This window comes from Phalangium opilio, unplaced genomic scaffold (assembly GCF_054372755.1).
Source record: "Phalangium opilio isolate 3A_F unplaced genomic scaffold, DU_Popi_V2 ptg000200l_1, whole genome shotgun sequence".
In the NCBI taxonomy this organism is placed as follows: domain Eukaryota; kingdom Metazoa; phylum Arthropoda; class Arachnida; order Opiliones; family Phalangiidae; genus Phalangium; species Phalangium opilio.
Genome location: NW_028324213.1, coordinates 1,101,460 through 1,126,395, shown reverse-complemented (window position 1 = coordinate 1,126,395; position 24,936 = coordinate 1,101,460). Strand labels below are relative to the sequence as shown.

The window sequence follows — 24,936 nt, the reverse complement described above, 5'->3', positions numbered from 1 at the left end:
TATGATACTCGCTTTGGGTGCGAGTGGTCCCGGGTTCAAATCCCGGACGGAACCGAGATTTTGCTGAGGTAATTTAGAGACTATTTAAATGCAACTAACTACAGGGTAGGCCTATGAGTTCAGCATGTTTTTACATACATGGTCCGTTGGTCTAGGGGTATGATACACGCTTTGGGTGCGAGTGGTCCCGGGTTCAAATCCCGGACGGACCCGTGTTTTTGCAGCAGTAATTTGGTGAGTATTTAAATGCAACTAGTTAAATTGTAGGACTACGAGTTGAGCATGTCTTGCTGTCATACATGATCCGTTGGTTTAGGGGTATGATACTCGCTTCGGGTGTGAGTGGTCCCGGGTTCAAATCCCGGACGGACCCGAGTTTTGCAGAAGTAATTTGGTGACTATTTAAATGTAACTAGTTAAATAGTAGGACTACGAGTTGAGCATGTTTCAGCGTCATATTTCGTCCGTTGGTCTAGGGGTATGATACTCGCTTAGGGTGCGAGGGGTCCCGGGTTCAAATCCCGGACGGACCCGAGTTTTGCAGAAGTAATTTGGTGACTATTTATATGCAACTAGTTAAATTGTAGGACTACGAGTTGAGCATGTCTCGCTGTCATACATGATCCGTTGGTTTAAGGGTATGATACTCGCTTCGGTTGTGAGTGGTCCCGGGTTCAAATCCCGGACGGACCCGAGTTTTGCAGAAGTAATTTGGTGACTATTTATATGCAACTAGTTAAATTGTAGGACTACGAGTTGAGCATGTCTCGCTGTCATACATGATCCGTTGGTTTAAGGGTATGATACTCGCTTCGGGTGTGAGTGGTCCCGGGTTCAAACCCCGGACGGACCCGTGTTTTTGCAGAAGTAATTTGGTGACTATTTAAATGCAACGAGTTAAATTGTAGGACTACGAGTTGAGCATGTTTCAGTGTCATACTTCGTCCGTTGGTCTAGGGGTATGATACTCGCTTAGGGTGCGAGTGGTCCCGGGTTCAAATCCCGGAAGGACCCGAGTTTTGCAGAAGTAATTTGGTGACTACTTAAATGCAACTAATTAAATTGTAGGCCTACGAGTTTAGCATGTCTCGCTGTCATACATGATCCGTTGCTTTTGGGGTATGTTACTCGCTTCGGGTGTGAGTGGTCCCGGGTTCAAATCCCGGACGGACCCGAGTTTTGCAGATGTAATTTGGTGACTATTTAAATGCAACGAGTTGAATTGTAGGACTACGAGTTGAGCATGTTTCAGTGTCATACTTCGTCCGTTGGTCTAGGGGTATGATACTCGCTTAGGGTGCGAGTGGTCCCGGGTTCAAATCCCGGACGGACCCGAGTTTTGCAGAGGTAATTTGGTGACTATTTAAATGTAACTAGTTAAATAGTAGGACTACGAGTTGAGCATGTTTCAGCGTCATATTTCGTCTGTTGGTCTAAGGGTATGATACTCGCTTAGTTTGCAAGGGGTCCCGGGTTCAAATCACGGACGGACCCGAGTTTTGCAGAAGTAATTTGGTGACTATTTAAATGCAACTAGTTAAATTGTAGGACTACGAGTTGAGCATGTCTCGCTGTCATACATGATCCGTTGGTTTAGAGGTATGATACTCGCTTCGGGTGTGAGTGGTCCCGGGTTCAAATCCCGGACGGACCCGAGTTTTGCAGAAGTAATTTGGTGACTATTTAAATGTAACTAGTTAAATAGTAGGACTACGAGTTGAGCATGTTTCAGCGTCATATTTCGTCCGTTGGTCTAGGGGTATGATACTCGCTTAGGGTGCGAGGGGTCCCTGGTTCAAATCCCGGACGGACCCGTGTTTTGCAGAAGTAATTTGGTGACTATTTATATGCATCTAGTTAAATTGTAGGACTACGAGTTGAGCATGTCTCGCTGTCATACATGATCCGTTGGTTTAAGGGTATGATACTCGCGTCGGGTGTGAGTGGTCCCGGGTTCAAATCCCGCACGGACCCGAGTTTTGCAGAAGTAATTTGGTGACTATTTATATGCAACTAGTTAAATTGTAGGACTACGAGTTGAGCATGTCTCGCTGTCATACATGATCCGTTGGTTTAAGGGTATGATACTCGCTTCGGGTGTGAGTGGTCCCGGGTTCAAATCCCTGACGGACCCGAGTTTTGCAGAAGTAATTTGGTGACTATTTAAATGCAACGAGTTAAATTGTAGGACTTCGAGTTGAGCATGTTTCAGTGTCATATTTCGTCCGTTGGTCTAGGGGTATGATACTCGCTTAGGGTGCGAGGGGCCCCGGGTTCAAATTCCGGACGGACACGAGTTTTTGCAGAAGTAATTTGGTGACTATTTAAATGCAACTAGTTATATTGTAGGCCTACGAGTTGAGCATGTTTCAATAACATACATGGTCCGTTGGTCTAGGGGTATGATACTCGCTTAGGGTGTGAGTGGTCCCGGGTTCAAATCCCGGACGGACCCGAGTTTTTGCAGAGGTAATTTAGTGACTATTTAAATGCAACTAGTTATATTGTAGGCCTACGAGTTGAGCATGTTTCAATAACATACATGGTCCGTTGGTCTAGGGGTATGATACTCGCTTCGGGTGTGAGTGGTCCCGGGTTCAAATCCCGGACGGAACCGAGTTTTTGCAGAGGTAATTTAGAGACTATTTAAATGCAACTAACTACAGGGTAGGCCTATGAGTTGAGCATGTTTTTACATACATGGTCCGTTGGTCTAGGGGTATGATACTCGCTTTGGGTACGAGTGGTCCCGGGTTCAAACCCCGGACGGACCCGTGTTTTTGCAGAAGTAATTTGGTGACTATTTAAATGCAACGAGTTGAATTGTAGGACTACGAGTTGAGCATGTTTCAGTGTCATACTTCGTCCGTTGGTATAGGGGTATGATACTCGCTTAGGGTGCGAGTGGTCCCGGGTTCAAATCCCGGACGGACCCGAGTTTTGCAGAAGTAATTTGGTGACTATTTAAATGTAACTAGTTAAATAGTAGGACTACGAGTTGAGCATGTTTCAGCGTCATATTTCGTCCGTCGGTCTAAGGGTATGATACTCGCTTAGGGTGCAAGGGGTCCCGGGTTCAAATCACGGACGGACCCGAGTTTTGCAGAAGTAATTTGGTGACTATTTAAATGCAACTAGTTAAATTGTAGGACTACGAGTTGAGCATGTCTCGCTGTCATACATGATCCGTTGGTTTAGGGGTATGATACTCGCTTCGGGTGTGAGTGGTCCCGGGTTCAAATCCCGGACGGACCCGAGTTTTGCAGAAGTAATTTGGTGACTATTTAAATGTAACTAGTTAAATAGTAGGACTACGAGTTGAGCATGTTTCAGCGTCATATTTCGTCCGTTGGTCTAGGGGTATGATACTCGCTTAGGGTGCGAGGGGTCCCTGGTTCAAATCCCGGACGGACCCGAGTTTTGCAGAAGTAATTTGGTGACTATTTATATGCAACTAGTTAAATTGTAGGACTACGAGTTGAGCATGTCTCGCTGTCATGCATGATCCGTTGGTTTAAGGGTATGATACTCGCGTCGGGTGTGAGTGGTCCCGGGTTCAAATCCCGCACGGACCCGAGTTTTGCAGAAGTAATTTGGTGACTATTTATATGCAACTAGTTAAATTGTAGGACTACGAGTTGAGCATGTCTCGCTGTCATACATGATCCGTTGGGTTAAGGGTATGATACTCGCTTCGGGTGTGAGTGGTCCCGGGTTCAAATCCCTGACGAACCCGAGTTTTGCAGAAGTAATTTGGTGACTATTTAAATGCAACGAGTTAAATTGTAGGACTACGAGTTGAGCATGTTTCAGTGTCATACTTCGTCCGTTGGTCTAGGGGTATGATACTCGCTTAGGGTGCGAGTGGTCCCGGGTTCAAATCCCGGACGGACCCGAGTTTTGCAGAAGTAATTTGGTGACTATTTAAATGCAACTAGTTAAATTGTAGGACTACGAGTTGAGCATGTCTCGCTGTCATACATGATCCGTTGGTTTAGGGGTATGATACTCGCTTCGGGTGTGAGTGGTCCCGGGTTCAAATCCCGGACGGAAACGAGTTTTGCAGAAGTAATTTGGTGACTATTTAAATGTAACTAGTTAAATAGTAGGACTACGAGTTGAGCATGTTTCAGCGTCATATTTCGTCCGTTGGTCTAGGGGTATGATACTCGCTTAGGGTGCGAGGGGTCCCTGGTTCAAATCCCGGACGGACCCGAGTTTTGCAGAAGTAATTTAGTGACTATTTAAATGCAACTAGTTATATTGTAGGCCTACGAGTTGAGCATGTTTCAATAACATACATGGTCCGTTGGTCTAGGGGTATGATACTCGCTTCGGGTGTGAGTGGTCCCGGGTTCAAATCCCGGACGGAACCGAGTTTTTGCAGAGGTAATTTAGAGACTATTTAAATGCAACTAACTACAGGGTAGGCCTATGAGTTGAGCATGTTTTTATATACATGGTCCGTTGGTCTAGGGGTATGATACTCGCTTTGGGTACGAGTGGTCCCGGGTTCAAACCCCGGACGGACCCGTGTTTTTGCAGAAGTAATTTGGTGACTATTTAAATGCAACGAGTTGAATTGTAGGACTACGAGTTGAGCATGTTTCAGTGTCATACTTCGTCCGTTGGTCTAGGGGTATGATACTCGCTTAGGGTGCGAGTGGTCCCGGGTTCAAATCCCGGACGGACCCGAGTTTTGCAGAAGTAATTTGGTGACTATTTAAATGTAACTAGTTAAATAGTAGGACTACGAGTTGAGCATGTTTCAGCGTCATATTTCGTCCGTCGGTCTAAGGGTATGATACTCGCTTAGGGTGCAAGGGGTCCCGGGTTCAAATCACGGACGGACCCGAGTTTTGCAGAAGTAATTTGGTGACTATTTAAATGCAACTAGTTAAATTGTAGGACTACGAGTTGAGCATGTCTCGCTGTCATACATGATCCGTTGGTTTAGGGGTATGATACTCGCTTCGGGTGTGAGTGGTCCCGGGTTCAAATCCCGGACGGACCCGAGTTTTGCAGAAGTAATTTGGTGACTATTTAAATGTAACTAGTTAAATAGTAGGACTACGAGTTGAGCATGTTTCAGCGTCATATTTCGTCCGTTGGTCTAGGGGTATGATACTCGCTTAGGGTGCGAGGGGTCCCTGGTTCAAATCCCGGACGGACCCGAGTTTTGCAGAAGTAATTTGGTGACTATTTATATGCAACTAGTTAAATTGTAGGACTACGAGTTGAGCATGTCTCGCTGTCATGCATGATCCGTTGGTTTAAGGGTATGATACTCGCGTCGGGTGTGAGTGGTCCCGGGTTCAAATCCCGCACGGACCCGAGTTTTGCAGAAGTAATTTGGTGACTATTTATATGCAACTAGTTAAATTGTAGGACTACGAGTTGAGCATGTCTCGCTGTCATGCATGATCCGTTGGGTTAAGGGTATGATACTCGCTTCGGGTGTGAGTGGTCCCGGGTTCAAATCCCTGACGAACCCGAGTTTTGCAGAAGTAATTTGGTGACTATTTAAATGCAACGAGTTAAATTGTAGGACTACGAGTTGAGCATGTTTCAGTGTCATACTTCGTCCGTTGGTCTAGGGGTATGATACTCGCTTAGGGTGCGAGTGGTCCCGGGTTCAAATCCCGGACGGACCCGAGTTTTGCAGAAGTAATTTGGTGACTATTTAAATGCAACTAGTTAAATTGTAGGACTACGAGTTGAGCATGTCTCGCTGTCATACATGATCCGTTGGTTTAGGGGTATGATACTCGCTTCGGGTGTGAGTGGTCCCGGGTTCAAATCCCGGACGGAAACGAGTTTTGCAGAAGTAATTTGGTGACTATTTAAATGTAACTAGTTAAATAGTAGGACTACGAGTTGAGCATGTTTCAGCGTCATATTTCGTCCGTTGGTCTAGGGGTATGATACTCGCTTAGGGTGCGAGGGGTCCCTGGTTCAAATCCCGGACGGACCCGAGTTTTGCAGAAGTAATTTGGTGACTATTTATATGCAACTAGTTAAATTGTAGGACTACGAGTTGAGCATGTCTCGCTGTCATGCATGATCCGTTGGTTTAAGGGTATGATACTCGCGTCGGGTGTGAGTGGTCCCGGGTTCAAATCCCGCACGGACCCGAGTTTTGCAGAAGTAATTTGGTGACTATTTATATGCAACTAGTTAAATTGTAGGACTACGAGTTGAGCATGTCTCGCTGTCATACATGATCCGTTGGGTTAAGGGTATGATACTCGCTTCGGGTGTGAGTGGTCCCGGGTTCAAATCCCTGACGAACCCGAGTTTTGCAGAAGTAATTTGGTGACTATTTAAATGCAACGAGTTAAATTGTAGGACTACGAGTTGAGCATGTTTCATTGTCATACTTCGTCCGTTGGTCTAGGGGTATGATACTCGCTTAGGGTGCGAGTGGTCCCGGGTTCAAATCCCGGACGGACCCGAGTTTTGCAGAAGTAATTTGGTGACTATTTAAATGTAACTAGTTAAATAGTAGGACTACGAGTTGAGCATGTTTCAGTGTCATATTTCGTCCGTTGGTCTAGGGGTATGATACTCGCTTAGGGTGCGAGGGGTCCCGGGTTCAAATTCCGGACGGACACGAGTTTTTGCAGAGGTAATTTAGTGACTATTTAAATGCAACTAGTTATATTGTAGGCCTACGAGTTGAGCATGTTTCAATAAAATACATGGTCCGTTGGTCTAGGGGTATGATACTCGCTTCGGGTGTGAGTGGTCCCGGGTTCAAATCCCGGACGGTCCCGAGTTTTGCAGAAGTAATTTGGTGACTATTTAAATGTAACTAGTTAAATAGTAGGACTACGAGTTGAGCATGTTTCAGTGTCATATTTCGTCCGTTGGTCTAGGGGTATGATACTCGCTTAGGGTGCGAGGGGTCCCGGGTTCAAATTCCGGACGGACACGAGTTTTTGCAGAAGTAATTTGGTGACTATTTAAATGCAACTAGTTATATTGTAGGCCTACGAGTTGAGCATGTTTCAGTGTTATACATAGTCTGTTGATCTAGGGGTATGATACTCACTTCGGGTGTGAGTGGTCCCGGGTTCAAATCCCGGACGGACCCGAGTTTTGCAGAAGTAATTTGGTGACTATTTAAATGTAACTAGTTAAATTGTAGGACTACGAGTTGAGCATGTTTCAGTGTCATACTTCGTCCGTTGGTCTAGGGGTATGATACTCGGTTAGGGTGCGAGTGGTCCCGGGTTCAAATCCCAGACGGACCCGAGTTTTGCAGAAGTAATTTGGTGACTATTTAAATGTAACTAGTTAAATTGTAGGACTACGAGTTGAGCATGTTTCAGTGTCATACGTCGTCCGTTGGTTTAGGGGTATGATACTCGCTTAGGGTGTGAGTGGTCCCGGGTTCAAATCCCGGACGGACCCGAGTTTTTGCAGAGGTAATTTAGTGACTATTTAAATGCAACTAGTTATATTGTAGGCCTACGAGTTGAGCATGTTTCAATAACATACATGGTCCGTTGGTCTAGGGGTATGATACTCGCTTCGGGTGTGAGTGGTCCCGGGTTCAAATCCCGGACGGTCCCGAGTTTTGCAGAAGTAATTTGGTGACTATTTAAATGTAACTAGTTAAATAGTAGGACTACGAGTTGAGCATGTTTCAGTGTCATATTTCGTCCGTTGGTCTAGGGGTATGATACTCGCTTAGGGTGCGAGGGGTCCCGGGTTCAAATTCCGGACGGACACGAGTTTTTGCAGAAGTAATTTGGTGACTATTTAAATGCAACTAGTTATATTGTAGGCCTACGAGTTGAGCATGTTTCAGTGTTATACATAGTCTGTTGATCTAGGGGTATGATACTCACTTCGGGTGTGAGTGGTCCCGGGTTCAAATCCCGGACGGACCCGAGTTTTGCAGAAGTAATTTGGTGACTATTTAAATGTAACTAGTTAAATTGTAGGACTACGAGTTGAGCATGTTTCAGTGTCATACTTCGTCCGTTGGTCTAGGGGTATGATACTCGGTTAGGGTGCGAGTGGTCCCGGGTTCAAATCCCAGACGGACCCGAGTTTTGCAGAAGTAATTTGGTGACTATTTAAATGTAACTAGTTAAATTGTAGGACTACGAGTTGAGCATGTTTCAGTGTCATACGTCGTCCGTTGGTTTAGGGGTATGATACTCGCTTAGGGTGTGAGTGGTCCCGGGTTCAAATCCCGGACGGACCCGAGTTTTTGCAGAGGTAATTTAGTGACTATTTAAATGCAACTAGTTATATTGTAGGCCTACGAGTTGAGCATGTTTCAATAACATACATGGCCCGTTGGTCTAGGGGTATGATACTCGCTTCGGGTGTGAGTGGTCCCGGGTTCAAATCCCGGACGGAACCGAGTTTTTGCAGAGGTAATTTAGAGACTATTTAAATGCAACTAACTACAGGGTAGGCCTATGAGTTGAGCATGTTTTCATATACATGGTCCGTTGGTCTAGGGGTATGATACTCGCTTTGGGTACGAGTGGTCCCGGGTTCAAACCCCGGACGGACCCGTGTTTTTGCAGAAGTAATTTGGTGACTATTTAAATGCAACGAGTTGAATTGTAGGACTACGAGTTGAGCATGTTTCAGTGTCATACTTCGTCCGTTGGTCTAGGGGTATGATACTCGCTTAGGGTGCGAGTGGTCCCGGGTTCAAATCCCGGACGGACCCGAGTTTTGCAGAAGTAATTTGGTGACTATTTAAATGTAACTAGTTAAATAGTAGGACTACGAGTTGAGCATGTTTCAGCGTCATATTTCGTCCGTTGGTCTAAGGGTATGATACTCGCTTAGGGTGCAAGGGGTCCCGGGTTCAAATCACGGACGGACCCGAGTTTTGCAGAAGTAATTTGGTGACTATTTAAATGCAACTAGTTAAATTGTAGGACTACGAGTTGAGCATGTCTCGCTGTCATACATGATCCGTTGGTTTAGGGGTATGATACTCGCTTCGGGTGTGAGTGGTCCCGGGTTCAAATCCCGGACGGACCCGAGTTTTGCAGAAGTAATTTGGTGACTATTTAAATGTAACTAGTTAAATAGTAGGACTACGAGTTGAGCATGTTTCAGCGTCATATTTCGTCCGTTGGTCTAGGGGTATGATACTCGCTTAGGGTGCGAGGGGTCCCTGGTTCAAATCCCGGACGGACCCGAGTTTTGCAGAAGTAATTTGGTGACTATTTATATGCAACTAGTTAAATTGTAGGACTACGAGTTGAGCATGTCTTGCTGTCATACATGATCCGTTGGTTTAAGGGTATGATACTCGCGTCGGGTGTGAGTGGTCCCGGGTTCAAATCCCGCACGGACCCGAGTTTTGCAGAAGTAATTTGGTGACTATTTATATGCAACTAGTTAAATTGCTATTTAAAGAGGATAAAATGGATAGAAAATATAAACTGATAAAATATAAACCGTATGAAAACTTAACGAAACGGATTCTTTAATTTTAAATTTTTCGAAGTATTAAATATTAACGTGCTGTATAGCTCTCAAAAGATCACGAACAAAATACTTGGGTAAATAATGTTGAAAAATATTTTGTTAAAATTAAATTTTGGGTGAAAAAGAGTAAGATAAGAATTTTTTAAAATAATTGATGTTTTATAATCATGTCTTCAAAAGTGAAAATTTGAATATCTGTTTCTTCAGGCAGTTAATTTTCTACACTTACCTTTTACACTTTCCGGTCTTTGTGTACAATGACAGTTTTTATTCTGAGAGAGCCGTAGCTCTCTTAGATAAGACTTCATACCACTCTTAATGAATAAGGAGGGTTTTTGTTTGGATGTGGGCCTAGCTTTTTTTGTGTTGCATTAACTGTTTTCAAAAAATTCCACAGAACTACAATTCCGGCCCTCAGTATGTGGTTAAAATTTTAAAGAGATCCATTAATTAGTTTATTTTATAATAAATTTATTTGCTAAGGGTGGTTTTCATTTCCATAAAACTAATCACAGATTTTGACGAAAAACTGGAAAATCTCCATAGAAATAACATGGGAAATTTTTCAAACTTACCCATTTTGTCCATACCCTTACAAAAATAACTATACGTTAGGTAGATTTGAAAACGGTCTTAAATGAAAGCCCCCATATCTATAATTGGCGCCTATTTTTTCATCAAGAAAAGTTAAGTTTAAGTATTGTTTTTCATAGTTTTAATTACATGCTCTGACTTACGTGGTTTACCCTGAGACTATGGAACTTGCGACTTTTTAGCATGAGTTATGTAGTGTAGGAAGCCACTCTTGGACTTTGGTCGTATTGCCGTGGACATGGTCAAATTCTTAGAACAAATAGCTTTTAACTTTTCCCTGTACAGATTAAAGATAATTAAACTGGATTACCACTAAAAGATTATTAAACTAGATTACCTTTTAAAGATGATTAAACTAGATTATCAGTTAAAGATGATTAAACTAGATTATCAGTTAAAGATGATTAAACTAGATTATCAGTTAATGATGATTAAACTAGATTATCAGTTAATGATGATTAAACTAGATTATCAGTTAAAGATGATTAAACTAGATTATCAGTTAAAGATGATTAAACTAGATTCCCAATTAAAGATAATTAAACTAGATTCCCAATTAAAGATAATTAAACTAGATTCCCAATTAAAGATAAATAAACTAGATTACGAATTTAAGGCACGAATTTAAGGTAATTAAACTAGATTACGAATTTAAGGCACGAATTTAAGGTAATTAAACTAGATTACGAATTTAAGGTAATTAAACTAGATTACGAATTTAAGGTAATTAAACTAGATTACGAGTTTAAGGTAATTAAACTAGATTACGAATTTAAGGTAATTGTTGTTGTTTGACGCAAGAACGACTCTGGGTTTAACTGATTATAAACTCTTTATTAATTTAAGTAAAACATTTATGTTGATTTCCGGGAACGTTACTGACAACTCATATCTGAGAACAGATAACTGGGAACTGAACTCTGAACAACTGACGACTGAGAACTGATAACGTTATCGGAATGTTATCCGGTTATATAGTTAAAGGGTATGAGAAGCTTCGTTTGAAAAACCTCTGATTTATATAGCAAAAGATAGAATTAATTACTGTGAATTCAGAAATATCAAGCTTTTAATTCTCCGATTTCTAGTTATTTGGCAATATGCATTTGAAAATGCTTCATATGAAATTATTTAAAATCCACTTTTTAAAAGTCTTTAAGAAAGGCTACAACGTTTTCTTGTTTTTGACGTCACGCACGCGAGATGGTGCCACTCTCTCCGCTATCAAAGCATAGACAGAGCACGAGACGGGTATGGCTCGCGCTCGCTCTCGCTTGTATAGGTTTGCCCGTGTGATGTCATAAACCAACCGAACAAGCTGACAAGACAAAATAATTTATATATCGAAGCTGAGTTTTCGTGATTTTCCAATGGATTTTAAAAATAGAAACTTTGGTTCAATTATATTAAAAACTTTATATTTTGAAAGTAGAGACTTGAAAGTGTAATATAATACCACTTTCGTGCTAAAATATGATATGAAATTGTAAATTCCCATACCCTTTAAGGCATCGCGATAAAAAATAAAGATTACAAGAATGACCGCGATGCATAAAAAACACAAGTGTAGAAAATAGAATCTGGATATAGATAAAAAACAACCGGTATTATCTCTAATTTACAACAGTCCCTCTTAATATCGGTGGTTTCAATCTTCTATCCAGGGGGTGGTCATTTAATTATTTTCAGTCCAAGGGCTTTGACGCAGAAGAGGTGCTTCGGACGGAACAGGCTCTTTGTGCAGATGTCAGCTAGCATTTCCTCTGTTGGTAGATACCGCAAGGCTATATGTCCCTGGTCGTAGGTGTCTCGAATGAAGTGGTGCCGGATATCAATGTGCTTCGTTCTGGCATGGAAAACAGGATTCTGAACGAGTTTCTGGGCACCCTGGTTTTCGTTGTACAGCTCGATCGCCTGAACTGATACTCCAAGTTCGTTGAGAAGTCCCTTGAGATATATGGCTTCTTTAGTTGCGTCGGACATTGCCATATATTCTGCTTCTGTACTGGACAAGGCAACAGTTCGCTGTTTCCGGGCTTCCCAGGATACTGCAGCGCCGGCTAGTTTGAAGACATATCCAGTATATGACTTCCTATCTTTCGGACAGCCTCCATAATCTGCATCAACGAAACCCTGGATTGGCAATCCGGTCTTCCGATAAAGCAACCCATGATGAAGAGTTCCCTTCAGGTATCTCAGAACTCTTTTCCCGGCTATCCAATGAGTTTCGTCATAACTTGTGTTGAACTGGCTCAATGCGCTGACTGAATACGCCATATCCGGTCGTGATGACACTACCAGGTACATGAGAGAGCCGACCAGAGATTGATACGGAATACGACTGATGTCTTCTGCTACTGGGTGTTCCGGATTTTGCAACTTGTTGTTGGCATCCATTGGAGTCGCTATTGCTTTGGAGTCTTGCATGTTGAAACGTTTCAGGACCGTTTCAGCATATTTCGCTTGGGAGATCCGGATGGTATTTTGTTTTAGATCTTGGTGAAATTCCATTCCTAGACAGTGATGGATTGGCCCCAGGTCCTTCATATCGAATTTTCTCCCAAGTTCAATCTTTACTTCAGTCATCCAATCCGGGTTGTTGCTTGCAAGGATCAGATCGTCGACATAAACTCCAATGATCATAATATCTTCCGCGACTCTTAAAACGTATAAGCAGGGGTCGCTCTTCAATGGTGTCATTCCAATTTCCGAAAGTCTTTGATGTAACTTCTTGTACCATTGGCGGCCCGATTGTTTTAGGCCGTAGAGGGATTTCTTGATACGACAGACTTTATGTCCCTCTTCTTCCAGGTCGCTGGCCCATTTCTTTGCTCTGGCAATGATCGACTTGTCGAACCTGGTTGACTTGACGATTTCTTCGAGGGATTCTGTTAATCCTTCCGGGACGACCATATATATTTCCTCCTCGAGTTCGCCATTAAGATAGGCCGTGACGACATCCATTTGGTGGACTTCCAAACCGATTTCCACAGCAAGGGCCATAAGCAGTCTTATGGAGCTGGATCTAATGACGGGTGCGAATGTCTCTTGGTAGTCGATCCCTGGTCTCTGAGCAAAACCTTTCGCTACGAGCCTGGCTTTCCTTTTCTCTACTTCTCCGCTGGGTAAGTACTTCGTTCGGAAGACTAAACGATTTCCAAGGACCTTCTGGTTTTCTGGACTGTCAACGATGTCCCAGGTTTCGCACTTGATAAGCGAAACGAACTCTTCCGTTACTGCTTTCTTCCAATCGTTTGCGTACGGAGAAGCCAGGGCTTGCTTCAAGGACAAAGGTTCTGATAAGATGGCTAGGTTTGCTGACTCATCGGACAGGGTTTCTTGCTCGTCAGTAGCCTCTTCAGTAGACTCTTCTGAGGCGCTCGGAATCATGTTGAACCTTTTCTTCGGTCGTCCGGGTACTCCAGTTCTTATTTTCTTCGGTCTTCTGGGACCTTTCTTCAGAACGAGGGTTTCTGTTCTTATTTTCTTCGGTCTTCTGGGACCTTTCTTCAGAACGAGGGTTTCTGAGGGCTCTTCGAAGACGTCCTCGTTTTCCTGGGCATTGGATTCTTCCGGGATTTCATCTTTGAACTCCTTTTTGACTTCTTCTCTGCTTGGCGGTTTTGCAGCGTGTGTGGTGGCCGGGACTTCGATTTCGCCTTTAGCTTTGCTTCCGTATTTCAGGTTTACTTCTGGAGTGACGAAATCATCATATCCGCCTTGTTTATTAAATTCTCCCAGGAACTTGACATTTCGACTTCGGTAAATTTGCTTCTCGGACGGAACCCAGAGTCGATAGGCTTTCGAGACTTGAGAATAGCCGATGAAAACGCATTCTTTGCTCCTGGCTGCAAACTTCCCCTTCCTTTTATTTTCGTCCAACAGCAAAGCTTTGTCGCCGAAAATCTTCAAATGCTGCAGGGATGGGTTCTTTCCGGTCCATCTGGTAAATGGTACTTCTCCATTTATACTCCGGGAAGGACAACGGTTTCGAATGTAATTAGCCGTGGCCATCGCTTCTGCCCAGAATGAAGGTGGAAGTTGCGCTTGTATCATCATACATCGGGCCGTATCCAGGAGTGTTCTGTTCTTTCTTTCAGCAATGCCATTCTGTTCCGGGGTATATGGTACGGTGAGTCTTCTTTTTATCCCAGAGTCTTTCAGGAATCTGTCGAATTCATTGTTGCAGTATTCGGTTCCGTTGTCGGACTGCAAGGTCTTGATTTTTCTCCCGGTTTCCACTTCAGCTCGTGGCTTGAATTCTTTAAAGGCTTTCAACACTTCGCTCTTGTGTTTTAAGAAACTGACTTCAGTCCACCGGGAATAATCATCAGTGAAAACGACGATGTACTTGGCTCCGCTCATCGACGTTACTCTCATCGGCCCGCATACGTCAGAGTGTACAATTTCCAGGACATGTGAGGTGCGGCTATCTTCGGTTTTCGGCAACGGCTCCTTCGATTGCTTTCCTTTGATACAGATTTGGCAGATTCCCAGGCTCCCATCTTTTTCAATGTTGAGTCCCGTAGCCAAATTCTTCCGGGCCATTTCCTTTAAACTTCTGTCGTTCAAGTGACCGAGTAGGAAATGCCAGTTTTCCAGGTTGCTTCTAGGCTTTATTTCCGATTGCACTGCATGGACCGTTTCTTCAGCCTTTCTCAGGAAATAAAGGTCTCCAACTCTGTCAGCAACTGCAATCACTTCCCCGGTTGCCGTCTTAATCCAGGCGTGCGACTTCTTGAATATGACCTCATGTCCTTTATCTGTCATCTTGGCAATGGATAGGAGATTTGTTCTTAAATCCGGGACATGAAGGGCTCGTTCCAGGCGAAGAATTCGATTGTCGCTGCCATTCGTTGCGTGTACTTTTACTTCGCCATCACCTCGTATCTTCGTTGACTCTGCAGTGGCCAGGTTTAAAGATTTCGTGGTCTCTTCGTAGACGTTGAAGCAGTCTCTGCTGGAAGTCATATGTGAGGTGGCTCCGCTGTCCAGGCACCAGGAATCTTGATAATCCTTCAGGTGCAATGCGAATTCTACCTCGGCCAAATTTTCTGCCAGTACATGATGGGCGTTTTCTTTCTTTCTGGTTCTTATGCCTGAACCATGGTTTCTGTCGGGGCAATCGGCTACCTTGTGGCCGGGTTTCCTGCATCCATGACACTTGTACTTGAAGGTCGTGCTTCCTCGTCCACGTGAACCTCTTCCTCTACCCTTTTCTGCAGTTTTCCGGGAAAAGTGGCTACTGCCCATCATCGCATTCTGCACGGGTTCGTCTTCTCTAGAGCTCTTGGCGTCCGATTCCTCCAGGATCTTTATTTTTACGAATTTAAGGTAATTAAACTAGATTACGAATTTAAGGTAATTAAACTAGATTACGAATTTAAGGTAATTAAACTAGATTACGAATTTAAGGTAATTAAACTAGATTACGAATTTAAGGTAATTAAACTAGATTACGAATTTAAGGTAATTAAACTAGATTACGAATTTAAGGTAATCAAACTAGATTACGAATTTAAGGTAATTAAACTAGATTACGAATTTAAGGTAATTAAACTAGATTACGAATTTAAGGTAATTAAACTAGATTATGAATTTAAGGTAATTAAACTAGATTACGAATTTAAGGTAATTAAACTAGATTAACAATTAAGCGTACTTAAAATAAATTATCAGTTAGAGGTAATTAAACTAGACTACCAATTATAGGTTATAAAACTAGATTACCAATTAGATCGAGGTAATTAAACTAGATTACCAATTAAAGGTAATTAAGCTACATTACCGACGGCTGGCAATTAAGCTAGATTACCAACGACTGGTAATAAACCTGTATTACCGACGACTGGTAATTAAGCCCGATTACCGAAGGCTGGTAATTAAGCCGGATTACCGACGACTGGAAATTAAGCCCGATTACCGACGGCTGGTAATTAAGCCAGATTACCGAAGACTGATAATTAAGCCCAATTACCAACGACTGGTAATAAAGCTGGATTACCGACGACTGGTAATCAAGCCCGACTACCGACGACTGGTAATCAAGCCCGACTACCGACGACTGGTAATCAAGCTGGATTACCGTCGTATGGAAATTTAGTCGGATTACCGTCGGATGGAGATTTAGTCGGATTACCGACGACTGATAATTGAGCCGGATTGCTCCATCAATTGAAAAATCGCAGAAGGCAATGATTTCTTAAAACGTCTGACGAAAGCGTAGATTACATCAAAGCTATAATAACGTGTCTGGTTTTCAGCAATCTAGGTGCGAAATTGAGTGAGTCTTCGCGTATTTTGCTTTCAAAGTAGCGCAAAGTTCTACTGTGATTCCTCGTTCGCTACGTCTGAGTCAGGCGAGAAACCTCGAAGCTGACCATGAACGAGCCCATGAGATATGTGGTGGAGAGTGTGAGTATCGCGTATGCCTTGATGTGAATTAGGCAAAGCCACGATAGATTTAGTTAGGTGCCGTGTTGCTTTTTTCGCAGGTCTACAAACATCTCTTGAACTAAAGAAACCCGTCTTTTAATGTTTTACTAAATGGTTGGATTAACTTAGATTGAGACGCACCGTGGAAATAGAACAGGCATAGTAGTCATCCAGAGAGTTTATCTTAATTAGAAAAGAGCCCTTGTCCAAGGCATTCTTGTTGACTGGCGCGGACTGATTTCCTATAATTCAATACTGTGACAGACAAAGGTTTCGGGAGAATATAAAATATAAATTCGAGTTGAGATTAGACCCTTCGAAACCCAGTCTATTATAATATAAATTGAAGCAATTAGGCCTGATGATAAAATATTTCGTTATCTGTATAAGTGAAATCAAGGTATCGCGTTGTACCTCGTGCATCGATATGGACTACTCGTGACCACCTCATTATCTTTCTTGAAATAAGTTCCAAAATAAATTTCAAGTCTCATTTTAGATCATGTATGACTTTATGAAGAGAACTATGGACGTGAGAAATCGCCATGAGGGAGATAGGATCATTGATCAATTCGTAGTATATCCGAAAGGCCGGTAAATTTCCAATACGTTAACATCTTAAGTACTGGCATTTAGGTTTAAGTGTTGAATATTTTTGGCAGTATTAACGTAACGTACATTCCCACCGATAACGTGTATAAAACGGTAAGTCTTAAATTCGGACTAGAACGATTTTAGTCGTGGAGGCGGAACCGCGAAAGAAAGAGAAAATTTTAATTTGTTTCGTAACCTGTTTTAGGAAGGAGATATGTATTCTCGTTGGATACACGTGCACTCTCCATATTTCGATTATTACGTAAAAATAAATCGAACTCTAAGCCACCCGTTTCGACTCTACGAACATAACATGTTGTCTTATTTCCAAAAACCCGAGTACCAAATATCACTGAGTGCAATCCTTGAAGTCTTTCTTCCGAAGGTGCGTACACGTTTCATCTTTAGGAGACTTCTTATACTGAATAATCACTGCCTTTCGAAGGTGTGGACGCTTATCATTCTCTTTCTCTTCTTGTTCAATTTCTTGACGATTGCCAAGCGATTGGTGCCAAAAGTACACCGTTTCCTTGTCGGAGTCTCCGACACTTTGTAGGCTGGAAAAGAAATTAAAATTCTATTCGAAATCATACACTTTTTGAAGAAAGCGTGAAACTTTGCACAATGATAAATAAGGGTATTAATTAATTCAAGATTGGAGCCCAACTCCAAATCATTTGCGAAAGGTTTCCAAAATATCTTATAATGACATATATATTTGAAATCTAAATTTTATGAAGTTCCCTAAATTTTGTTCCAGAGCGAAAGGTTTCCCGTCAGGAATCCCTAGAGTCAATGGTTTTCGGGCATTTATCATTGTGCAAAGGTTTCACGCATTTCTCATAGAGTGCGTGATTGTTTCCCTAATCCTCCAGACTATTGGGGAACACGTACGAGTCCGCCAAGAAGGTTATCTTGGCCACCTACTTCGTCGGCTGTTTCATTTTGATGGAAGTCTTCAAAGCCAACCTGTCGACCAAATTGACGGTGGACATTGATCGCAACATACATAGCTTCGATGACATCTTCAAACACCCCAATATGCGCATTGTTTTAATTGACAACTATTTCCTCGTGAGATATTTGCGGGTATAAAAATTATGTTATTAATCTAGGGGTGACGATAGGTAGGGATGAATCATAGCCAAGAATGCCGAAGTTCGAAATTCTAAGGGAGCGGTAGATAAGGCCTGATGACGGCTCTAATGTATAAGGAAGGTTTTTGGGTTGGTTGTAACCTCTTAATCGTATTAATTAAGTTTATTGTTTTGATCTTTTTATACTGAACTAAAATCCGGGCCTTATTCAAGATAATCCATCCAATAGTTTATTTTATAAAACATAAAGTTGCAAAGGGTGGTTTTTATTTCCATAAAATTAATTACAGATTATGGCGAAAAACTAGAAAATGTCCATAGAAATAACATAGGAAATTTTCCAAACTCACCCATTTTTCAACTACCGTTGACAATACGTTTGTTAGATTTGAAAACGGTCTTAATTGAAAGCCCCAAACTTATAATTGTCGCCTATAATTTTTCATTAAGAAAATTGTTTTTCATAGACTAAATTACATGCTCTGAATTATGTGGTTTACCCTAAAACTGTGTAACTTACTTGTTTTTAGCATGGGTGAAATAGCGTCGTTTTACCGTAGATTTAGTGACTGGCTTTAGCTAATCAAATTGGTAGGGCAATAAGCTAGCTTAATTGTCATTATAACTTTTGCGCGTCCAACTAATTTAGTAGCGAAATACAGATTAAATCTAATTAAACTAGATTACTAATGAAATATAATTGAACTAAATAAGCAATTAAAGATAACTACCAATTATAGGTTATTAAACTAGATTACCAATTAAATGTAATTAAATCAGATTATCAATTAAATGTAATTAAATCAGATTACCAATTAAAGGTAATTAAATTAGATTACCAATTAAAGGTAATTAAATTAGATTACCAATTAAAGGTAATTAAATTAGATTACCAATTAAATGTAATTAAATCAGATTACCAATTAAATGTAATTAAATCAGATTACCAATTAAATGTAATTAAATCAGATTACCAATTAAAGGTAATTAAATCAGATTACCAATTAAAGGTAATTAAATCAGATTACCAATTAAAGGTAATTAAATTAGATTACCAATTAAAGGTAATTAAATCAGATTACCAATTAAAGGTAATTAAATTAGATTACCAATTAAAGGTAATTAAATTAGATTACCAATTAAAGGTAATTAAATTAGATTACCAATTAAAGGTAATTAAATTAGATTACCAATTAAAGGTAATTAAATTAGATTACCAATTAAAGGTAATTGAATTAGATTACCAATTAAAGGTAATTAAATCAGATTACCAATTAAAGGTAATTGAATTAGATTACCAATTAAAGGTAATTGAATTAGATTACCAATTAAAGGTAATTGAATTAGATTACCAATTAAAGGTAATTAAATTAGATTACCAATTAAAGGTAATTGAATTAGATTACCAATTAAAGGTAATTGAATTAGATTACTAATTAAAGGTAATTAAATTAGATTACCAATTAAATGTAATTAAATCAGATTACCAATTAAAGGTAATTAAATCAGATTACCAATTAAAGGTAATTAAATTAGATTACCAATTAAAGGTAATTAAATTAGATTAACAATTAAAGGTAATTAAATTAGATTACCAATTAAATGTAATTAAATCAGATTACCAATTAAAGGTAATTAAATTAGATTACCAATTAAATGTAATTAAATCAGATTACCAATTAAAGGTAATTAAATCAGATTACCAATTAAAGGTAATTAAATTAGATTACCAATTAAAGGTAATTAAATCAGATTACCAATTAAAGGTAATTAAATTAGATTACCAATTAAAGGTAATTAAATCAGATTACCAATTAAAGGTAATTAAATTAGATTACCAACTAAAGGTAATTAAATTAGATTACCAATTAAAGGTAATTAAATTAGATTACCAATTAAAGGTAATTAAATTAGATTACCAATTAAAGGTAATTAAATTAGATTACCAATTAAAGGTAATTAAATTAGATTACCAATTAAAGGTAATTAAATTAGATTACCAATTAAAGGTAATTAAATTAGATTACCAATTAAAGGTAATTGAATTAGATTACCAATTAAAGGTAATTGAATTAGATTACCAATTAAAGGTAATTAAATTAGATTACCAATTAAAGGTAATTAAATCAGATTACCAATTAAAGGTAATTAAATCAGATTACCAATTAAAGGTAATTAAATTAGATTATCAATTAAAGGTAATTAAATCAGATTACCAATTAAAGGTAATTGAATTAGATTACCAATTAAAGGTAATTAAATCAGATTACCAATTAAAGGTAATTGAATTAGATTACCAATTAAAGGTAATTGAATTAGATTACCAATTAAAGGAAATTGAATTAGATTACCAATTAAAGGTAATTAAATTAGATTACCAATTAAAGGTAATTAAATTATATAACCAATTAAAGGTAATTAAATTATATAACCATTTAAAGGTAATTATATTATATTTGCAATTAAAGATAATTATATTATATTTGCAATTAAAGATAGTTATATTATATTAACAATTAAAGGTAATTATATTATATTACCAATTAAAGGTAATTAAACTAGATTACCAATTAAAGGTAATTAAACTAGATTAACCATTAAAATAAATCGACTAGATTACCAATATCTATAATCTATGTTTATACACAAGCCTTGTCTATAACATATGTTTATACACAAGTCTTGTCTATAACATATGTTTATGCACAGGTCTACAGAATATTTTTGTGCAAAGGGGTATAAAATCTCTTTGTGCACAGGCCTATGCAATCTTTTGGTGCACAGGTCTATGGAATCTTTTTGTGCACAAGTCTAGGGAATATTTTTGAGTACGGGTCTCCGGATTATTTTTGCGCAAATGAGTATGGAATCTTTTTGAGCATAAGGATATGGAATCTGTTTGAGCATAGGGATAGGAAATCTGTTTGTGCTCAACTCTATGGAATCTGATGTTCACATGTCTATGGCATCTTTTTTTGCGCAAGTCTACGACATTTTTTTGCACAAGCCTGTGATTTCTGTTTGTGCACAGGTCTACGGAATATTTTTGTGCACAGGCGTACGAAATATTTTTGTGCACAGGTGTACGGAATACTTTTGTTAAAATGGATATGAAATATTTTTGTGCACAGGTGTACGTGATATTTATGTGAACAGGTGTACGTGATATTTTTGCGCAAATGGGTAAGGAATATTTTTGAGTATAGGGGTATGGAAATTTTTCTACAAAGGTCAATGGAATGTTTTTGTGGACAGGTCCATGTAATATTTTTGTGCACAGGTATATGACTCATGTTTGTGCACAAGTCTATAGAATTTTTGTGCACATGTCTATGACATATGATTGTGCGCAAGTCTTTGACATCAGTTTGGAATCAGTCTAAGGGATCTGTATGTGTACAGGTCTATGGAATATGTTTGTGCACAGGTCTGTAGAATCTTTATGTGCACAAGTTTATCACTTCTGTTTGTGCACAAGTCTATGGAATCTGTATGGCCGCTATTCCTTCATCTGCATAGTTTTTTGTCCATTCTTCATATGTAAACATTTGCTTCTAACGCCATCATCTTCTGATCTTTGTCTATTTTACATAGTTACCCTCTCTACGCATTGGCTTCTAATCCCTCCATATTCTGGTTGTTGTCTATTCCAGATAGACACGGTAGATACGATTGGTTTTTCATAATATTGGAAATCAACTCCGAAAGCTACAAAGCAACATACTTAGCACTTATTTAACGAACTTTCAAGATGCAAAACATACGCTTTAGCAGTACTATCACTTGCCCTGGTGAACGTTGATCGACTTGAATATTATTTTTCGCTTTTGACATTGCAGAAATTTCTTTCTTCGTGATTTACTGAAAAGAATGAACAGCAGCAGGGGCTTACATACTTCCCTCATATTATTACTTCACTTAGTTTCATTCTATTAACAAGGTGGCGCACTTGTGTAAGTCAAGCTTCTCAGAGGCGAAGTTTGATATCGCCAGCACTGCCCCAATGTGACGACTGTCCGTGTCCGCCGGAGGTGATTCTCCCCCGCGTATTTGCATAGCCCTGGCATAACCAATTACTTATGCGAACCCTTAGAATATAACCATACTTGACTCATACACTATACAATTAAAATATGTAATTTTTTTTCTAATTAGGAAAACCGTAAAGACGTTTTGCTAGAATACGAAAGAAGGTTCCAAAAATGAATCGAAGAAAGGGAGACAACGACAACGTCTTCAATCAAGGGAACGCCGTCAACTTTGCCTCCTTTCATCATTTTGAGTACATGTGCCTTCACGGTTACAAAGCGGGAAAAGACTTGCATTACGGTAGAGATCCTTTCTATCAGTTGGCCATCGCTTTCCAAGTGTCCACGGCGGCTTCGAATAGATTGAAAGACTTGATCAACCTAAGGTAAGAGAAAATGTTATTGGTACAATCATTTTCCGATATTTTCTTTACGCGACAGAATTTTGAACTATTGGGAGACTGGACATCAGATCAGAGCCAACTTTCTGTTGAACAAAAACGCCTGCTCAAAATACCTGAAGACGAAGCAAAGCTTGGCATTTTCGAAGACATCTCTTGATGATGTCGGCCCCATATTTCTCGTGCACGTCTCTTCAATGATCATTTCCTTTCTGGTAATGCTCATCGAGTTACGACACGCTTTCAACAACTAACAGGAGAAAAGAAGACCCCAAGCTCTTGAACTGAGGACCTACAGCATGGACTAAAAATCTGAAATCAACTCATGGTGCTTATAATTTTGGTTGGATAAACTTCTTGTCTCTTTGGGGTCGGATACTTCTGAATATGTATGCTCGGCCAGTTACGACACGTTTTCAACAATTGACGTGACTTCTTGAACTAAAAATCTGAAATCGACTAAAAAAAAAAAGAAATTTCCCCAGCAGCACAAGCCTTCCGCATAACAGTCGGTTAAAGGTCGAATAGTCGGTTTACGGTCCAGTCGGCTGAACCATGCTTATTCCGACACTTTTCCGACTCATAAAGCCGACTACTTCTTTAAGTTGGCAATGCCGACATCTATCTGACAGTTGGAAATGAGATGGTTTAAAGTAGGCTTGCCTACCGTCTAGAAAATTCCAACTTATTTTTTGCCAATTGATTACCGACTCTTTCGCGCTAGTCGGTATTGTGACGTTTAAGAAGAGTATAATTAAAAACAAAGTTATGCTTAGGCCGTTTAGTAACCGACATTTATCCGACAGTTGGAACTGAGATGGTTTAAAGTAGGCTTGCCTACCGTCTAGAAAGTTCCAACACATTGTTTGCCAATTGATTACCAACTCCCTCGCGCTAGTCGTTATTGTGACGTTTAAGAAGAGTAAAATTGAAAGCAAAGTTATTCTTAGGCCGTTTAGTAACCGACATTTATCCGACAGTTGTAACTGTGGTGGTTTGAAGTAGGCTTGCCTACCGTCTAGAAAGTTCCAACACATTTTTTGCCAATTGATTACCAACTCCCTCGCGCTAGTCGTTATTGTGACGTTTAAGAAGAGTAAAATTAAATCAAAGTTATTCTTAGGCCGTTTAGTAACCGACTTTATTCGACAGTTGGAACTGTGGTGGTTTGAAATAGGCTTGCCTACCGTCCTAAACATGTAACCCATTTTTGCTAATTGATTACCAACTCCTTCCCGCTAGTTGGTATGGTCACGTTTTAAAAGAGTTAAATGAAAAACGAAGTTGTTGTATAGGCCTTCTTTTTCCGTGGGACGGTTTTTTGGACTTTTACTATTTTGCATATGCCACCAATTTTTTTGTTATATATTTAACTTATACTATATTTCGACCCACAAGCAGAAGTTGATAATACTATATTTTTGGCAACACTAGAAACATAACGTTACAAAAAACTGCAAAGCAAGAAAACACATCTGATTTTCTAGTTTGAATTTTCCCTCCTGTAATTTCTCGGGTCAGGTGACACGCCTCTGTTCTATTGGCGTAACTAAGGTAACGCCATGCACGTCATCATCGAAGAGGGCGCTGCTAGTGTGAAAGCAAGTTTGCCTTTCCAGTATCTCTGACGCGGCTGGGTCGTTAAAATGTTTAAACGAGATTTTTGTGGTCGAAAGTGATTAGTTCTAGGCTTGCTAACTTTTAATTTCATCGCCAAGGTTCTTTGTCACACTATATAAACTAGAAACGTCTTCGTTTGTCACGTATGGTTTGAATTTTGTTATTGAATTATCAATTTATCTACCTCTTAGAGCCAGATTTATGCATAAGCCTTTGCTTTTTTACCTAGCTTCTCATCTGCTGGGAACCACACCCCTATAAAGTGAAACCAAAACTTAAACGTTTATGCATACCTTCAGTTTCTTTGTTTGAATATAAACGAAGCAAGTGTTTTGGGTCGCTTGGAGTTCAAAAACCTTATATATTAAGTATTTTAAAGATTTTTGGTTGTGAAAATAATACTGAATTCCAAAATAGATCTCAATTTGTTTTAGTTAGAGAATTTTTATGCGGTTTCAAACATTTTAAGAGAAAAATGTGTCAAGTAATACCCTTTAGAATTGTATGTTTTTCTTTTTCCTTAAAAAATCTGTAAGTGTATATTTTTCATTAAGATTTTTGTAATTTAAGAGATAGTAACTGGCCACATCGAAGATATTATTAATGATTATTAATAAATGCTTTAATTGATGTAAATATTATACTCGCCCTGAAAAATTTTACTTTTTGTTAAAACCAATTAGCTAGGCATCTAAT

At 39.7% G+C, this 24,936-nt stretch overlaps 12 non-coding genes across 12 annotated transcripts; all 12 read left to right on the top strand.

Annotated features, from left to right (window-relative positions):
* Window positions 1–461: 461 nt before the first annotated feature.
* Window positions 462–535, top strand: TRNAP-AGG (transfer RNA proline (anticodon AGG)). The gene has a single exon. It is a non-coding gene; the product is annotated as a tRNA-Pro (tRNA).
* Window positions 536–1,262: 727 nt separating this feature from the next.
* TRNAP-AGG (transfer RNA proline (anticodon AGG)) lies at window positions 1,263–1,336 on the top strand. The gene has a single exon. It is a non-coding gene; the product is annotated as a tRNA-Pro (tRNA).
* Window positions 1,337–2,383: 1,047 nt separating this feature from the next.
* TRNAP-AGG (transfer RNA proline (anticodon AGG)) lies at window positions 2,384–2,455 on the top strand. The gene has a single exon. It is a non-coding gene; the product is annotated as a tRNA-Pro (tRNA).
* An 89-nt stretch (window positions 2,456–2,544) lies between these two features.
* On the top strand, window positions 2,545–2,617 carry TRNAP-CGG (transfer RNA proline (anticodon CGG)). The gene has a single exon. It is a non-coding gene; the product is annotated as a tRNA-Pro (tRNA).
* Window positions 2,618–3,823: 1,206 nt separating this feature from the next.
* TRNAP-AGG (transfer RNA proline (anticodon AGG)) lies at window positions 3,824–3,897 on the top strand. Its single transcript has one exon. It is a non-coding gene; the product is annotated as a tRNA-Pro (tRNA).
* A 406-nt stretch (window positions 3,898–4,303) lies between these two features.
* On the top strand, window positions 4,304–4,376 carry TRNAP-CGG (transfer RNA proline (anticodon CGG)). Its single transcript has one exon. It is a non-coding gene; the product is annotated as a tRNA-Pro (tRNA).
* A 246-nt stretch (window positions 4,377–4,622) lies between these two features.
* On the top strand, window positions 4,623–4,696 carry TRNAP-AGG (transfer RNA proline (anticodon AGG)). The gene has a single exon. It is a non-coding gene; the product is annotated as a tRNA-Pro (tRNA).
* An 886-nt stretch (window positions 4,697–5,582) lies between these two features.
* On the top strand, window positions 5,583–5,656 carry TRNAP-AGG (transfer RNA proline (anticodon AGG)). The gene has a single exon. It is a non-coding gene; the product is annotated as a tRNA-Pro (tRNA).
* Window positions 5,657–6,382: 726 nt separating this feature from the next.
* On the top strand, window positions 6,383–6,456 carry TRNAP-AGG (transfer RNA proline (anticodon AGG)). Its single transcript has one exon. It is a non-coding gene; the product is annotated as a tRNA-Pro (tRNA).
* Window positions 6,457–6,703: 247 nt separating this feature from the next.
* Window positions 6,704–6,775, top strand: TRNAP-CGG (transfer RNA proline (anticodon CGG)). The gene has a single exon. It is a non-coding gene; the product is annotated as a tRNA-Pro (tRNA).
* A 730-nt stretch (window positions 6,776–7,505) lies between these two features.
* On the top strand, window positions 7,506–7,577 carry TRNAP-CGG (transfer RNA proline (anticodon CGG)). The gene has a single exon. It is a non-coding gene; the product is annotated as a tRNA-Pro (tRNA).
* A 1,049-nt stretch (window positions 7,578–8,626) lies between these two features.
* TRNAP-AGG (transfer RNA proline (anticodon AGG)) lies at window positions 8,627–8,700 on the top strand. The gene has a single exon. It is a non-coding gene; the product is annotated as a tRNA-Pro (tRNA).
* The last annotated feature ends 16,236 nt before the right edge of the window (window positions 8,701–24,936 follow it).